The 15,799-nt window shown below is 40.5% G+C and overlaps 1 protein-coding gene across 1 annotated transcript in view; it reads left to right on the top strand.

Annotated features, from left to right (window-relative positions):
* Positions 1 to 15,799, top strand: part of HS3ST5 (heparan sulfate-glucosamine 3-sulfotransferase 5) — a 219,024-nt gene that overhangs the window by 119,178 nt on the left and 84,047 nt on the right. Inside the window, exon 3 of the mRNA XM_081140815.1 lies at positions 14,977 to 15,090. The gene's annotated coding sequence lies outside the window, so the exon portion shown is untranslated. The remainder of the gene's footprint in view (positions 1 to 14,976; positions 15,091 to 15,799) is intronic.

Below are 15,799 nucleotides of genomic sequence, written 5' to 3'. Positions count from 1 at the left end.
ATTTAACAGCTTATAATATTTGGGGACATTTGCAATCTAGTGAATTTGTTCAGTTGGTAGATGAAAAGAGTTACACATGGTGATGATTCCTTCACTCTGATGGGGATGCCTTGATAAGCAGGGTAGTCATGTTGTATTAATGAACCTTTTGAACCCTTAATGATATAACAGAAAAAGGTCCTTTTAAAGGCACATACTTATGAGGAAAAGCATACATAAGAGACAACATCAGCAAATCATCTAAGCTGGAAACTGATTTGACAAACCCCAAATGCTGAATCCTAAAATCAGCAGTGGACAAAGACCAGAAGCAATGCAGTTTTCACCAAAGCACTTCCTTAGGGCTCAGGCAATGACCTCACCGGGGATCTCTGGAACTGGGGGGTAAACACGAGCTTAATAACAGGAAGATTAAGAGCAACTAGGAACCCTGCAGATCCTCTCACTCATCCATCAGCTACGAGACTGAAGTTCTTTCCCATGATTAGGGCAAAAGAGAGTCCGGTGGACTTGGGAACATCGAGGGAAGAGGAACACGAGTATCACACTGAAAATAATGGATGTAAGGTCAGTGTTTACATATGGAGTGTAGAGATCCACGGCCTTCTTCCTCGCTGGACTCAGAGAATCCAGGCAATCAGATTTCACCAGGAAGGCTATTTGACGAGACTTCGGGGAATTTGATCAGTTCAGAAATGAAAAACCGAAAGATACAAAAATCAGGGATTCCTTAAGGAAACAGCCTAGCCAGATCACCCTAGAGTCACAGGCACAAGTGACCCATTTCTTGCATGCTCACAAGCTCTTTACTCATCAATGTAAGTAGACAACAATGGATTAACACATGTTTAAGGAAAGCATATAATTTGACATACAGACTAAAAACAGTAATAGCTTTCAGGAAAACAGAAACTATATATGAAGAGGTAAGACAAGATTTTGCCTTAGTGGAATGAAAATACTGTGCTATAGAAGAGGTATATTCAGAGAACAAAAGAAGTCTAGAAATTCATATTATAATAGCAGAAATAAACTAAATAGAAGAGTTAGAAGGTAAAGTTGAGGAATTCTCCCAACAAATATAGCAAAAAGATAAAAAGATAGAAAATAGGACAGAGGATTTTTTTTTAATTAGAGTAAGGATCCTACTTCTGAATAATGAGAATTCTCCGGTATGAGAAATATTATTTTAAATGGGGGGGATGTCATTAAAGGAATATTCTCAAAATTAAAGAACATAAGTTTCCCAATCGAGGGGACCATGATGTACCCAACACAGTGTGTGTGTGTTGGGGGTTGGGGGGTAGACCACATTGATTAAGAAATTTTACAACACTGGGAACAACAACAACAAAAAATCCTAAGAAATTCTAAAGCAAAACTGTAGATCTCATAGATTGGATAGATCATCAAAATAGTATCAGGCTTCTCAACAGCAATACTGGATAACTATAATATAAATGCCTTCACATTTCAGAAGGAAAATTATTTCTAATCTAAAATCTATACTAGTTGCTCTATTATTTATGACGTTAGACATACCTCCAATATTATATTTTTAGATATACAAGAGTCAGAAAATTCTACCTTACATGTACCCTTTCTCAAGAAGCCTTTGGAGAAAGTACATCACCAAAGAAGAGGGAAACAAAGAAAGTAGATTACATAGGATTTATGAAATCAGGAAACAGAATACAATCCAAGAGAAAGCATTGGGAATCTCAGGATGGCATCTGTGCAGCAACTACTTTGGAATGGAACCAGGCAGAAGGCTCCAAGAAACTTCTCAAAAAGAGGAAAATTTACAGAATACCTAATGAATTCAAACAAATCAAGAGATCTGCACAGTAAGAAAAGGGGAAGGACTGAAAGAGCGATAAACTATTGAAAAACTAAACAAGTATTAACTTTTGCAGGTTCCTTGCTAAAAGGAACACAATTATATTATACGTGACTCAGCTGAGAATGGTGCTATGTAGTAACAATGTATTAATGATTGTTACACTCTCTGCTGATGTAACTGTACTGGGGGAGTGAGATGACAGGCAGTGTTGGTGTGTCGTGTTTGTGTGTCGAGGATAGTGGGGGAGTGGGAGAGACAAAAGCCGACTCTTTCAAGAGCGAAATCAAATTCAATGTCTGAAACTGAAAATTCAAGGAAAAGTGATATAATATTTACAAAGGTAGTCAAAAGTGGCAAAATATTCCACTAGAGGAATTAAAAGTTGCTGCATCTGGAGAGCTGCAAATGGTGGAGTGGCCGGGGTGCTGCTGTTTTCTCTATAAGCCCATGGCACTGTCTCTTTACGATGTGTTCATTTCTTTCCCTGAAAAAACAGAGCCCAAATTAAAAATTAAAAAACTAGCCAAGTATTAATTGTCTTAAAGACAGAGACGGACATGATACATAGGTATGTAACTGATGCATACATAGGTGTGTAACCAGCCACCGGTTGTGCTAAATGCTGTGGCAGGTGTTTGCTGTTGAAACCAGGTGAGAAGAGATGTGGCTTGGTGGAGCAGAGGGATCACGCAGATCGTTCCTGAGAGAGACACGCTGGCACCTTATGGGGTGGGTGTCCACCCCAGGAGCTGCCGAAAGACTGTTATGAGTAATGAACCTCAGAAAAGAGTAAGGAACCATCACATGTGGTTTCTGGTGGGCTGGAGTAACTAACTGTGGGCTGCCAGGAGCGTTCTGTTTAATAATGACAAGGTTGGCCACCGAGACCATGCGCAGGATAATATTCTCTGTTCCCCGAGAGTAATTCTGTTGCCTCTAGTAATGGGAATAACCACCGGGCATCACAGAGTGGGAGAACCTGTAAGGACGTCAGGGCTCATCCTCTCTTATCTTAGCCTCTTTTCTGCAGTCAGGAAAGCTCGGGAGGTTTCCTAGTCTGCCCAGTCTCGTGCTGTTTGTATCTCATGCCAGAGCTACAGCAAGAACTCAGATCTCCAGCTTTTTATCTAAAACTCTTCTCTACAAATATAGAGAGATATTGTTTGTTTTTAGAGAAACTGAAATTAAATTGATTATCACAGTGTTGCCCAGTGACGGAAAACTTTACTTTCTTTATTCAATGAAAGAAAATGTTGCAAAAAAAAATTTCCTACTTGAATTTTGCATTGTTGCCTAAATTTAGTACCTAATAGCAGCTTAAGGATGATCAATCTCTTTTTTATAAAATAAATGATTTATATTTTACACTCACAAGTAATTATGTGAAAATCCACTAGTGATAACTTGTTAAAATATTTCCAAGAAATGCATATAATACTGTGATGTATATGACTTACACACATTCTCATTCCGTTTTAAATAATAGCTTTGCTTTTGCTGAGGGGATATATATATGTGTGTGTGTGTGTATAGTTATTGATTTTAGAGAGGAAGGGAGAGGGAGAGAAACATCAGTGACGAGAGAGTCATTGATCGGCTGCCTCCATACACGCCCTACATGTGCCCTGACTGGGAACGGAACCGCGATCTCCTGGCTCATAGGTCGATGCTCAACCACTGAGCCACACTAGCCAGGCAGGGGGCGCTTATATTTAAATAATTTTAATCATATGTTGAAAAAACTCACTATCATATCTTAAAATGTAATTATGCTAAAGAAACATATGAAGAAATCTCTCTCTTCCAGAGGAGCATCCGTTACAACTTAAGGCAGCATGTGCCCGTCACACACATGCGCGCACATGCAGTCAGACTCCCTGGAGAAAGACCGTTCGTGGAGGTCTATTTTTGCCAAAACAGGAACGCTCTCTTTAAAATGTTCACACTGTTGTGCTGGGACCCTTTGACATTTTAGTCACGTCCACGGTGGTCAGATCTACAGCAGCACTTCGAACTGTTGGTGTGGGTCATGATGCCGTGCACTTGTGCCCGTCTGCCAGACCCACTGCCACCCCAATAGAAGCTTCGCACACGTTTAGGGAATAAGGCTACTGTTACGACTACAAAAGAGACGTGTAGGCTTCTTTTTTCCCCCTGTAGTAAGGAAGCTTTGTAATAACTAGGTCACAGCATGATTTCCGATTGTAAGATCCAATTGGAAAGTTCCAAGAACTCTTTCAGATATACCAACGAGTAATTTAAAGTTGTTCTGCCTCTGTGCTCACTGCCCATCAGAACGCGGATTCTGTCACATAGAGGAAAGTAGCACAAAGATGTGATGTCCGTTGGAAACCACATGATACTTATGATATGTCCCTTTGGAAATCAGGAGGCATCTATGATTTGGTAGATTTAATTTCAAAGTATGTATTTTGTGAATTTCACCATGTCCTTTAGGTCACACAGGTAGAAAGAAGATTAGCAGTCGGGTAGGTATATGACCGAGTCTGTGTTTTCCCTGGGGTTCTAGTCCAGTAGGATTGGTGGCCTTATAAGAAGAGAAGGAGAGAGAGATCGGACTCCGGGCTCACCCCCAGGAAAGGCCACGCGAGCACACAGCGAGAAGGCGGGCGCCTGCGAGCCAGGAAGGGAAGTCTCATCAGAAGCTGACTGTGCTGACACCGTGACCTTGGACTTCCAGCACCCAGAGCTGCGAGAAAATAAATTCCTGTTGTTTAAGCCAACAATCTACAGCTCTCTGTTATGGCAGCCCAAGCTGCCTAAGACAGTGCCACAGAGATGCTCTGGGCACATGAGTATTGAAGTGAAGCTTGCGTCAGGCAGAGGACAGGATCCCAAGACCAGAGTTAGAACAGTTTGGGTCGGACCAGGGTTCTGCCGAAAGACAGGGACGGGACTGCAGATGGGACAGGACCACACCAGGATGGAGATAGTAAAGTAAGAGCTGAAGCTGCGGACTTAAACCAGGTTAACTTTTTCTCTACTTTCTACAAGTAAGTTACTTCACCACCTCATTCTAATTCTCGTACTTCACTACTATTTCTAAAATGGAGGTAATACTTTTATCACATAGCCATTGCAAGGATTAAATGATTAGATGTTAAATGACCAGTGTTTGGCACAATGTCTGGCACATGCTAACATCTCAGTGAATTAGTAGCTACGTATAACAGCCCAAGTCAGCAAGGTTGGAGTCTGAACTGGTCTACACTCATTGGTTCATACCCCAATTATTTATTGCAAATTTACTCTCTGCCAGGCAAGATTATAGGTGTTAGAGATAGAGCAATGAGCAAAACAGAAAAAAAAAATTAATCTTCCTTCACTGAGCTTACATTCTAGAGACAGCTAATGGGTTTAACAACAAGAACCTAAAGTTGACAGGAGCGTGAGTCCCCAGCCATGTCCCATATCCAGAAAGTCTTGTTCTGGGCAACTCACACAGTACCTGGGAATGCCTAAACATACGCAAACAAACAAACAAAAACCACAAAGAAAATGTATGCTGTCAAATAGCTTGTCACATATATGGTAAATATCGCTCATTTCTTTCCAAGCGAAGGACTCTGGTTTGATGTGGCATTTTGTAAAGAGCTACTTATCACTCCCGTTCCCTAAAAGCCTCTCTCCCTCCTCTCTCCCCTCTGGAAAGACAGGCCTCATGTGAAGACAGCTTTCTTAGCCAGAACACACACCTCAGTCTATCCATTGTCCTGTAACGTTTAATTTGCTTTCCTGAACCTTGTCTCCGAAAATTTCCAGCCTGACAAAAAGGAAACCAGATTTTACAACAAGTTGGGAAATTAAAGCTTCACAGTGACAGGTTTCTGAAGGCCCCTTCCTGTTGCCGGCTCCCTCTCCTGACGTTTGTGGAAGTCTGGCGGGACAGTTGTGGGACCGTCCTAGCGCCGGGGACTTGCGTGTGCCTGTCCTTTCTTTTCGAGTCACCTGTTATCGTCCCCTCTTGACCCGGCAGGCCAGCTAAACTGTGTGGGCTCTTGCTGCATAAATAATGGCAAGGTAGCTGGATCTGGTTATAATTGATAACCCATTTCCACGTCTCAAACTATTCTCCAAGACAGCTCCGCAGCGATAGCGTAGTAAAACGGGTTGTTCTGCCGTTGCTTTGGAAATTTGCCTTATTTTCCTTAATTACTTTGAGGCAAACTGAGTTCATGCGTATACAATTCAAAATCCAGACAGCTAAGGGAAACTGTTTGGAATCAGCTGCCTATCACTGTATGTTTAAATATAAGACAGGAAAAAAGTAAGAGTAAGTGTTTTTGCAAAAGTTCAATGAATACACAATTGGCATAAAGAAATAACCACTAGAAACAATGCTGAAAGCAAATTCAACTTATTCCAAAATTTTTTTCATGTTTAAAAAAGTTCGATTTTCCCTTCGTCTTTCTATATAAATGCATAAATTCACTAGTTTTTCCCCTGTGTAATTTGAAATAAGAATACAAGAGAGTATTCTTATTTCAGTAAATAAGAGTATAAGAATACTCTCTTGTATTCTTATTTCAGTAAAACTTTCTTCTTTTTAATTTATAATATGGATCACGGAAAAGTCTGTTTTTACAGTTTGTTGCTTTTAATGCGCAATTATAAATTAAGAGTGCCAAGTAAATATAGGGTGGGGCAAAAGTAGGTTTACAGTTGTTCACATGGAAAATAATACAGTAATCAATAAATAATAACACTAGAATAAACTCTGTTTTGCATACTCACAACTGTAAACCTACTTTTGCATCTAAATAGCAAGCAAACTCTTACAAAGAGAACTTCTTCCTCTGGAACTAGAACACCTCTCACAGGACTAAGTCTTTTGTTAGTAAGATAAATCCTGGAAATAGATTTCAGAGTAAGGACCTCAGTGTTTGTTTTTATTCTTGTGAAACCAATAAAGTGCTGACAAAGAGCGCAATAATGCGCCACCGTGGTTTAGAAGGGAGGAACATTCCGAGCGTTGCATTGTCTTTGGAGGGCTGGACGTTGCTGCCCTTCGCCACGCAGCGCTACAAAACAGCGGTGGGAGCCCCACCTGAGTGTTACATACACTCTTTTAAAATGTCAAACCTTTAGGAATAGTGCTTATAATATCGGGTCATTACGTTCCCACAGGTTTAAGTCTGAAATACATGAAATTTAAAAGAATAGAAGGATATGTTTTTTCCACTGTCCTTCATACCTTATTTCCTATAAAATTGCAACCCCATGTCAAAAACTATTTCTGGTGTTATTCTTTGAGATAATAAACGCAAGCATTATTTTGATACATACTTGCTTCCTTGAATCTGGATGTTAAAATGTCTAATATTTTCCATGCAAATACAGTAGAATTGCATTACAGTTCTGAGGACAGAAGGGGGGATAGGATAGGAAAACACAACCTTCAGGTCCTGGTGAAAGGCTACTTGGTTGTGAGGGAAATGCAGATGTGCAGAGATGACAGAAGCGACAAATAGGAAGGGAGCTTGTCACTAAATCGCAGAGCAGAAGGCTTTAGAGCAGGATTCTCAGCTCGGGCTGCACAATAGAATTGTCTTGGAGCATTCCAATTTCGGAGAGTGACTAGCATGTAAGTTAAGACCACAGAAAAGAATTGCTATGTAGGACATAAAAACAGATTTGTAGCCGAGAACCTTCCTCTGTGCTTTTTAAAAAACCTGTGCGTGTTCAGCAGTCACACCTTTCTGTTTCGTGGGGAGGGGCGGCCTGGGGTGAGGGTGCAGATTATCATCATTTTCCCTGAGCTGGGTGTTCAGTAAACGCCTGGCTGCTAATCCCACTCCGTTTCCAGCCGCAGCCCCGCCGAGTTCGGCTGAATGGTGTCTATACCTGGGAGTGGGCGTGCATGTATATGTAATACTCTGTGTGAATGAAGAGCAAGACTCGTTCTTTCAGAAATGTTCTCTCCACTATGATTAAAGGTAAAAATAAAAACTGTAAATTTCCGCAAATGCTGCAAGTGACTTTTTCTTACAGCGTACCCTTTTACATTTTCAATAGCACTTGTCTTTTTTGAAAAAAGTCCTCCATTCAAGGACCGCATTGCAACCACAGATCATTTGTGTACAATCTGTAGATGACAGACATTTGAAATTACGGTGACAGGTGTTCTCACATTGTTTCTGCTGATCTGATAAAAAGCATATTGCCACAAGAGTGTGGGGAACCTTAATTCCCCAGAATAAATTTGAAGCACCCTTTTGAGGTGAGAATTGCTGCAAAGAAGCATTTTGGAAAGAGGTGGGGTAGGTTGAACAGTTTTCAAGTTGAACACGCAGTTCAGTGAAGCAAATGTGTTTCTTCAGTGGGGACGGTGTATACTGTACTTTAACTTATTAATCATTAGTACGGTCTTTGGAATTGTTTCCTGCCACCATCCACACGGTGGCCCCAGGAAGCCCAGAAGCGAGCCAGCGAAAACAACTACATGGGTGCTCCTGGTGACTTCTCCAATATAATTCAAAATTAGAAATAAGAGTTTATTAAAGAGACCAAAAAGAGGCTGAAGACTAAAAATACAGAGAATCTCTTTCCTAGATGATGGTCCACCTGTGCCAGGATTAATATGTAAAACCAGTCAGTGGCAGCTGTGTTAAGTAATTTATGTGGGAATAAAAATTGGTTTTATATTACTTTTGCTGTGGAAGATAACATTCCAGAAGCTCATCGTATTTTTAATCTTGACTTAAGAAAAGTACTGCTGTGGCAGTTTTTTAAATAAGAGTTACCCTTATCTCTTTGCAAGGAACTCCGTCTCTTCCTCCGGTGCCCTTCCTTCACATCCGCCCTCCCCTCCCCAGCTCCAGCCACCCTTGCCCTTAGCCAAAGGCATTGTGAAATATGGAAGCAGTTATGTCATGCTGTTATTTGGGGTATGCTTAATAAATGCCTCCCATATTTCAGAGGTGGTCTGAGGAGGTCAGCTAATGCAATTTCACTTTGATTACTTATTTGAATTTTGGATGCAAAGAACCCTGAACCAATTGCCTGAATTTGTCATAATCCTAATTGAGTTATCCACAGCTGCGTTATTAGATTTAAGGTACTTTCAAGAGTATATTGATTATTACAGCTCTTGATTATCTAATAACAGTATTCATAAGGTGCCCTCCTCTCCAGCTCCATTTCCCTGACTCACTGGATGGGACTGGTTTTTAATTTCCTCCCTTTCCAGGTGCAGCGTCCCTCTAAAAGTTCGCAGGTTACGATGACACAGCGATACAAAGCAAGGCGTAAGCTTCTTCAGCTGTTATGCATTTATCTCCACCCAGTCTCCCTGCTCCCTTTCAGTTCACCCTTGCTGTTCCCATGAGAAGTCTACGTTATAAACTCAAATACAAACATGACATTCCAGAGCCGAACGTCCATCAGTGGCTCCCACTGCACATTTTTACAGGGACAGGTACTAGGAGAAAGCTCTTGAACCCAAATGTGACACTTGTTCCAGCTAAATGAAATAATCAAATGGGAACGTGAACATTAACACATGCCAAGCCCACCCAATAAGTTAATATATTTTTTTAAATGGTTATATTTAACAGTTTGTATTGTCACCAAAAGGAAAAAAACGGGTCAAATATGAACTTCTCCCTCAAATGACTTATTAATCTCTTTAACAAAGTGTTTGAGAGCAGCCAGGATGTTTCAAGAGCCAGTCTAAGCAGTAGAGATTTAACAGTAAAAGCGAGAGACGTGGCCTTCGCCTCCGTGAAGGTCACGGTCCTCTGAGGATGCAGGCGAGTAGAGAGACAAGGACATCACTGTGACAGGGTCTTGGGTTGGAGAGAACAGGGCTCTGGAGAATCTAGAGAAAGGGCACCTAGAGAAAGGGTGATCAGCCAAATCCAAGCTGAGACCAAGAGCAAGAGCGGAAATTAGCCAGGCTGGTTGGGGTAGTGATCTAGGCAAGAGGAGCAAGAACCCGGCATACTCAAGGAGCGGGAGGAAAGCCCTGAGTGAACGCATGAGCAAGGGAGGGTGGAGTGGGGACACAGGAGGCTGGAAGGAATCCGGACCCTAGTCATGCGGGGTCACAGTCAGAGACGCAGGTGAGGGGCAGTTTGTTGACCTGAGGTGCCTGTGGTTGTCCAAGTGAGATTTCCAGTAGGCAGCAGGCTATGATCTAGAAAGGTAACATGTGAGTATAATTAAGAGGTAGCTGAATTTCTTGAGATTTCTGTTAGTTTCTAGAAACATTTTTGACTTTATCTCCTGTTACTTATTTATAATTCACTGAATGATATATCTGGAGCTATTTTCCTCAACACATTTCAGAATTATATGCTCAGAACATTATCGATGAAGTTTTCCTATTCTAATTACTTATCTTTCATTTCTCTGTACTTTTTTCCAACCAGAAATTTGATGTAATTAAAAATGTTGTGGCCTGCCATAAAGAAATACAGAATGGAAAATATAAGCCTATAGCATTATATCACAAGTCAGTTCTGTGGAAGTTTAATTCCCCATGCTTGTCAGAAGTTGTTAAAACATTGCTTGCCTTTTTTGAATATAAAATGCGGGCAGACATGTAGTAATATATCAAAAAATGACACTTTGTCAAAGACGGCTTTCATGGGAGAATGTTCTGAATAAAATGTTTTCTTTTAAAAGAACCCGACCTGTTTAACATTCCAAAGCAAACACAAAAGAACACAAAATGCCTGAACTGACTGCCAGTCACAACAGTCAGCTTCATTTACCCTTTAAGACACTTTTTTTATATTCCAAAAATTGTTCCCCCAAAAGAGTTATCAGTTGTATTCCATGATAACCCTGGTTTGAAGTAAAATAAAAGTAGCTCTGACCCTCCTCAGAATGGATTCTTTTCAGCCTTCCTAGCACTTCTAACAGTATGAAGATGATATGGATGGTATGTCTACCGGTACAGTCAGTGTAATTATATGTGAAGCAACAATCCCTTATCTATGAGGAACACTTGCTGTGGTTAACTGCATGCCAGTGTCTGGCAGATGAAATAAAGAATTAAAAGCTCAAACTAGTTTCTCAGAGTATTTTCCCCCCTAGTCATTTTTAAGTCTTTTAGCCTAGGGGAAACGGTAGCCAGAAAAGAGCAGAAAACAGATGGTATTTAAAGGCCTTAGCGAGATTAGCAAAGCAGATGCGCCTGTGTGCTCCCCGCCCTGGTTCCTCAGAGCACCTCTCCATTAGGATCTCTGCGCTGTTCCAATCCTCGGACCTTGTGAGGCCGTCCAGAGTTAAGACGACTGATACTTGAAACGTTAAACTTAAAATCAATAGATAATTGTGGCTTTGATCACAATCGAATGTCTAAATAGGAGGGATATCTGTATTTGTTACCTACATTCTTTGCAGAGAACATGCCTAAGTCTAGCCCTCGAGTGGGAGTATCTATCAATCATTGTTTAGGGAACCAGGGAGCAGGACTGAGAGAAACCGAAACAGATGGCAGTTGAAGGTAATTGAGATACTGGATAGCTCAAAGGCATCCTGGTATGCCACGTAGCAGCACTGGTGTGAAAAGAAGAGAAATAGTCACACAACTTCACTGGGTGTGTAAGCCGAGACTGACTTGATAGCCTCCTCAGAATTAAAATTTCTAAGGGGCGGGCTGGGGTACAGACGGTTGGAGCTAATGTCAGAGAATAGGGGCAACAGATTCGCCCCAACTATAAGGGCTCATCGTGGAGTAGAACGCCCAGGTTTTAATAAAATATTTGAAAATTCTGCATATATTGGTATGAGAGGACATTAATATTGGGGGCAACAGATTTTAGGTACTGATAGTTAAGCCACCTTTTAATAATAACCTCACACTATTATGAAAGGGAGGAATTTTTTTGTGTGTGGTAGTGGTGGTGGTTGTAAGCATCTCACAACTGAGAGTGCCTTAGGCCTCTGAGAGGGAGAGCTAGGGACAGTCAGGAGCAGATCTGCGGAGGGAGGCTTCACATCCTGCCTCCATCACTTGCTAATTATGTGACCCTGGCCAAGTGCCTTAGCCTGCCCCAGCCTCACTTTGTTCATCTGTAAAATGGGCCTAATAATACCCCCTCACTGGGCATTTAGTTCAGTGCCTAATACATATTCAGTACCTAACAAACGGTAGCAATATCATTAATAAACAAATGTGCGCAGCTGAGCAGTTTACACACCAAGCACATGGAGGGTTGTAGGACATTCATAGATGTAGCTTCTCACTGCACCAGGAACCCAACTCGGGATGCTTATGGTGTGTGTTTTACAAGATTCTCCTGTTCTATAGACCGGGAAAAACAGTGCTACATTACTAGCTAGTCTCTCTTGGTTCCTGTGTATATAGACCATGTTGTTTGATTAAATAGAAGTTAAATTCAGAACGTTTCCTTGAAAACACTTTCTGATTACATCATATCGGACTGATTCAAAGAAAGTGAGGTACAGATGCTTGTTACACATGTACGAATTATCTGCTAAAAACAGTGGTTCCTCTTGGATATATTAAGGGCAAAATTTACTTGTAAAATTTAGATTCCTTTAAAGCTTAAACAGTCATATCCTTGATTATAGACTATCATTGCCTAGTAGGTTAAAGGATCTCTCGTACGTATGGAGGAAACATCCATGACATGTATTTGATTCTACTACGTACAGCCACACCAGAGACCCTATCTCCTACAAACGGCTCACTGTGGGCTCACAACTGAAGCCAGAAAAGAACCAAACTGACTCTGATTTATTTTAATATTAAAATTTCACAGTACTTTTGAGCCATTTTATAAATTAATTTCAAAATGGATGAGGCAGTAACATCGAGGTTTAGCTAATTATGTTTAAATTAAATATAAGCATTTAAAATAACCATTTTAATTAAATACAAGACTCCAGCAACTAATCATTAAAAGTAGAATTGGTAACTTGAGATTTATCATTGTGAAATCACTTGTATCACTTTTCTAATGAGTTCTTTCCTCTGTAAATGAAAGACTAAATGTATCCCTCTGAACTAGTACGTAGTAAAAGGTCAGGGTTGTCAACTTGATATTGAATCAGTGCAAAAATATCTGCTTTACTACAGTCTCCTAGATACAAAACTGCAGTCACTATTTGCTAAATCATGTTCAATGTGACTTACATTTTAGTTCCTTAAACATCTTGGAATCGTTCTAATAATAACGGAGTATTTATTACTGCAAAGAAAATGGACATATTTTGTAAAACAAAAAAATACATACTTTTTATACAGGAGTCTCTGAGGAAGAAAACTTAAATAACTTTGTGATTTAATTTTTAAATTAAAATAATTTATTACAATTTTGAGAATAATGAGGAATAAATTTTGAATAGCTTCATTTTATAAATTGTAGATATTATACTTCAAACTTTATATTTGTAAGAATATACAAATATATTGATATACTCATTTTGTATGTTTAAAAACTGACCAGTTCTTATACTGTAATGTTACCATTTAACATAAACCCTGACACATGGCAGTTGCTTAATAAATGTTTGTAAATTAAATAAACAAACATATTAACAAACATTATGAAATATCTTTTAAAAGACTGTCTACTAAAACCATTATTGCTGTATCTTACCTTCTGCTTGAACCCACTGACTTTCTGTGCTCTGGAACTAGTACAAATGTTAAGAATCTAAAGTGAGCAGTGCCTTTCTGGGTGAAAGAGGATGATTTAAAGGCAAGTTTGCTTGTTTTGTTCCTTGTGTTAAACACCTGCAATTACGTTTTTCTTCTGTTGTGAAACTGAACTAATTGAAGGTACTGTCCTTAGGGGATGAATTCTACAGTATAATAAATGTTGAGTGCCCTCTCGAGTTTAGCATTTTAATTATTCGTAATTATAATGATTTCTGTTTATTTGAGAACTTTGGGAATAATTCTAGTTTATGAAACAAATTCAGAAGCAGAGTAGATGAGGCTTTGTTTTATTTTTATGTTGAGGTCAGCAGGGCTATGAATGTGCCAGAAATTCTCACAAGCAATGGAGCCTGTTTTCTGGCTAACAGGTGGGCACTACTGATGTGCGCCATGTCCTGAAATAACTGGATGCTCTTTTTTCTATTCATTCTCTGATTTCTCTAGAAGTATTTGGGCAATGCAATGTTGGGATTGTGAGGGGAAGGGCTGACAAGGATTCAAGTGGAAGAACTGGAAATAATGGAATACAGTGTGACTCAGAGAAGAGACACAATAGATTTGATAGCTGGCTGTCAACCAAGTGTATACATTTTTAAGGTCTTTTCTTGAAAGAGGTTTGTGTGTGTGTGTGTGTGTGTGTGTGTATTTGCTCTGCACCCTAAACATATTTGCATACAATGCACCCACGTAAAATATGGATGTTCAAAATGGATAGTCTGGCTATTTTAGTACTAGAATAATTTTTATGTCTACTATATTCAAATATATACTAGTGACAATGATATATTTGGACTGGGCTCCTACACTCTATTTAGATGTCATATACATTCTTAATAATAGCCTGAAACAATGAAATCCTACTTTAAAAAAAAAAGCTTGGCATTACAACTTTGTTTCATTGCGATCTGTTTTACTTTTCCCACCTCTTTCTCTTTTTTTCTATCCCTCTAATCCAACACTTTAGTTTTAGAGCCAGATTCTCTGCAGCTAGAGAATTACTCAGGTCTCCTGGTAATCTATTCAATTTAGGAAGCAGCAGCAACTTTTTAATACATTCAAGTAGCAGCAAAGGTAAGAATGATTGGTATGGATGATAGCATATGGCAATTTGAGCATTTTTGAGGACAGCACATTTAACCACTCTCACCTAAAAACCTCTGCAGAACCAAGGTTCTGCTGCAAGAACATTATCTGAAAGTAGATAGGAGTAGCCCCCAATTTAAAGTCCATCTCTGATGACAGGGAATTAACAACTACATAATCCAGGGTTAGGCTCAAATGCGAGCTCTGCTCTTCATCAGCAAGTTGTTTCATAAAGAGACTGGAAGTACCATTTAAAAAAAAGAAATGTTCTGATTGCCCACAATCTGTTTCTCCTTCCCAAAACAAATGTTTAACCACAGCTACTAAGGAGAAGAAGGGGGGAGGGGAAGGCTAATTGGAAAAATCACCTTGTCTCTGCCTCTACCCCCAGGTGCGGACAAGCAGGAAACAAGCCCAAAAGGCAGGCTGTGGGCGAGGAGAGGCCATGGCATATCCACCAACCAGATAATCGTCGCTGGAATACTGGGGAGGTGTCTGAATGTAGGTATGTGCATTGAAGACTTCTGTGTGCGTTTGCATATAACACACCTGCCACCCCATCAGTCCCTTGAAAGCACTACTTGGCGTCCCTGACACACGTGCGCACGTGCACCGGGCCACTCAGAGCCGGTGGCCCTCCAGCAGGAAGTCCTCCTTATTCTCTTGGGCTTTTAAAACATCCTCCAAAGTGACTCGAAACTGCCTCCTGCTCTCTAGTCGCAGTGTTCCCGAATGGAAACCTTCCTCCCTCCGCTCACCCAGCACAGAAAGCCTTTGTGCTCCCCGGCCCTCTGAAATAACTCCCAATTCCTCTCTGCTGGGTTTAGTTCTGGTTTCCCGCCAAGACCTAAGCCAAGTTCCACCTACACTTGCTGCTGTCTACATCCCCAATATTTGCTTTTTCCCAAACTTCTGCAGAACATGTAGTTACGCCCTTTCTCTGGCATTGGACCACCTGATCCATGTATTGCTTTTTCTCTCTTTATGCGTATGTCCTGTGTCCTCAGTGTAACTGTTTATTTCTGGAAAGGCAGGACCTGCCACATGTTTGTATACCAGATTCCGGGGCAGGGAGATGGGCGTGTAATGAGCTGCGGTGGTGAAGGCAGGTGACAAAGGACAGAGGTAAAGAACACAGGCCCTGGAGCCCCGCTACCTGAGTTTGAGTGCCCGCTCAGCCAATACTAGCTGGGTGCTCCTGGCAAGTTTTTTTG

This window comes from Miniopterus schreibersii (assembly GCF_964146895.1).
Source record: "Miniopterus schreibersii genome assembly, chromosome: 6".
Classification (NCBI taxonomy): domain Eukaryota; kingdom Metazoa; phylum Chordata; class Mammalia; order Chiroptera; family Miniopteridae; genus Miniopterus; species Miniopterus schreibersii.
Note: the sequence above shows the minus strand (reverse complement) of the source record. Positions and strands in the feature narration are given on the sequence as shown.